Genomic DNA, 2978 nt, shown 5'->3' with positions numbered 1-2978 from the left:
TAAAACTAATGCAGCTTACAGAAGAGAGTTGCACTCTTGGATTTTCTAATAGCATTGTATTTCATCATCATATTTCACAGAAATTAAGAATGGTTTGGAAAGGACCACAGAGATTATCTGGTTTCAACCGCCATGCCATGGTCAGAGACAGCTTCCACTAGACCAGGTTGCATTTACCGAAGAATGTTGTGTTTGGGATTATTTTCCACTCCACTTCCTTGATTTGGGAAGTGATACAGCTCAAAGTGTTTCTTCTCTTCCCATGGTACCTTTGTAGGTACAATTTGTGCTTGCTCAGACAGCAGGGTGAGTGTGCTGGCACAGAGACACAGCCCTCCTCACACCCTGGGAGGACACAACYCCAAGGATCAGAAGCAACAACAGGCAGCTTGTAGGATTGTGCAAGTCTTATGCAGAAAGTTTCAGTGAACTTACACTACATTGTACCTTGCTAATCAAGGTTTTGCACATATTTTTATGTAGCATTACCATGACTTAAAACTTTCTGTATTAACTGTTTAAAGATTGGTAATGGATGTTATTTTTATTTAAATTTCCCTTGTACTATTGTAAAGTCATAGGACAGCAAAATATTAATTAAAAAAACCCTAGTTTTAGGTTCAGCAGCTAATAAAACTTACTATATTTTGTGTTTCAGAGACCAAAATACTCAGTCTCTTCCTTGTCAACTGTAATTCTTACAGAGTTTTAGAAAAAAAATTAAAATACTCAATTTAATAAAAGGTGCCAGAAAGCATCCATTAACCTAATGACTGAAACAAACATTTATTTATTCCTAGATCATTAAATAAGATTTAATTCCTTTATTAGTTTCCTACACACACATGGCTGCAATAAATTCAAAAATAAATTCAATCTCTTACAACAGCTTATCTGTAAATTTCATTGGACCATGAATGTTATGAAAGGTGATGATATTTGATGACTTATGCATATTTCCCAATCTCGGAACCTTAAAAAGACAAAGGATTTTGTTATTCTGAAAGGAAAGATCTGTCAATAAAAACTGAAATATAAACATCTCTTTTTTTTTTTTCAATCTAAAAATGACAAATCAAAATCTTTCCAGAAAAAAAACAGCCAAAGGAAGAAAAAAAAATATGACTGTTCCACTGCAGAAAGAAATATTGTTTTAAAATTCCTGAATAATGCTCYAACTGGCAGTGATAACTTTTCCCGCCCACAATTTTTGACAGAAGTTATGGGTGAGTATAGAAAAAAGTGAATTTAATTGACGGCTCAATGATGTGTAGTTGGGAACTGGAGGAATTTAAGACGCAATGTCATGTCAAACTTTGATGCAAAAAATATTAAGGCTGATTCTACTTTATGACCTTTTTCAAATTAGAGCAATTTAAAAGGCTTATAATGACTATCAAGACGTTAACACATACTTAATTTGCCACTTTAAATGTATAAACCTCAGAGASTAATGAAACAGATCAGCAATCTGATTTTTTTAAGTCATTTCTCTTTGCTTTATTTCTCCAAGAGGGCAATGGACTGTGAGAGATGACTGGTTGTATGATGCCCTTGACCAAGAATAAAATGCCAGGGATGGCAAAATGGGAGCTGACTGTATGGACATCAGTATTTATTAAGTCTCTCAAGTGAGACAAATGGAAAAATAAATGCTTCCATTCTGAAAAGTGTTGTTCTTATTTTACATGAACAGAAAGTCAGTTTCTAATCCCCCCCCCCCCAAAAAAAAAAAAAAAAAAATCTTACTTCCTGAACAGAAACATGTTAACTCTGAACTCTGAAAAGAATCAGTTTGCAGATTCTTCACAATTTCATCAGAAGTAACATATTGAAGTAATGGTCATGAAGAAATGAGARAAATAAGGAAAATTTCACAATTTTATAAATCATTAAACAAAAAATATATTCAAAGTAAGTTTAACATTCTAGAAATAGAAAGTAATCTGATCTTGTAATAAAAGCATATTTTGTGAGCTCMACATCAAATTCAGTTTCATACTAGGAAAGCAAATATAAAGCTTCAATTTGCTGGAATTGTTTAGAACTTATCTGTATARTTTCAAGGACATTTAAACTTTTCTTTCCTAGTTATATTGTTGTATTTACTTCCATGGAATAGCATACAGGTTCCTTAACAAGATCCAAAACTAGGGGGTTTCATGATTCCCTTCACTTTGTATTTGCAGAGGATTTGTTGGTTTGTTTGGGTTTTATTTTCCTGTGCTTCTAACTTTTCTAACTCCACACTAAATTAGCAAACAAGCCCAAGAGAGGTTTAGTCAATTTTGACCTCCTAATTATTCTTTTTCCAGTTCTCTTTAGTCCCTGGCATATTTACTGTACACAGAGGAAAAAAAAGTTTGAGGAATAATAAACATTTTGTTATTATGTATCAAAATGATGTTTTCACATAGTTAGAAGACCAGAGAATGGTATCTGACCTCATGACTTGTCAACCTCACAGGAAGCAAGGAAGATCTCTATAAACCTGATGTCTCCTCCCCCTTACCCCATCTCTCCTGGTCCCAATATTAATTTGATCTCCACAAAATCATCTGAAATGGAGAGATTGCATACTGGCAACACCATTCTTTTCAGGATTACACAGAGAAGAGCAGGTCCTGCATAGTGGGTTGACACCACATGCCAGGTACCTACCAAAGCTGCTCTCTTTAATGAAGGGTCCATGTATTGAGATAAGGACCAGAAGACATCACTGATCAAATACCATCATGGGCARAACAGGCTCAAACTAGAGATATTTACTACAAACAAATCAGAGCACAATAATGAGAAGTAAAATAAAACCTAAAAAAAAATCTTCCCCCCACTCCTCCCTCCTTCCCTGTTCTACTTCCTACCCCAGTGTGCAAGGAGATGGGTAATAGGGATTACGGTCAGTTCATCACCAGTGGCTTCTCCTGCTACTCAGGGAGAGGAGTTGTTCCCCTGCTGCATTGTGGGGTCCCTCCCAT

Source organism: Malurus melanocephalus, unplaced genomic scaffold, assembly GCF_030028575.1.
Source record: "Malurus melanocephalus ecotype Western Australia unplaced genomic scaffold, MMel_1.1 scaffold_15, whole genome shotgun sequence".
Lineage (NCBI taxonomy): Eukaryota > Metazoa > Chordata > Aves > Passeriformes > Maluridae > Malurus > Malurus melanocephalus.
Note: the sequence above shows the minus strand (reverse complement) of the source record.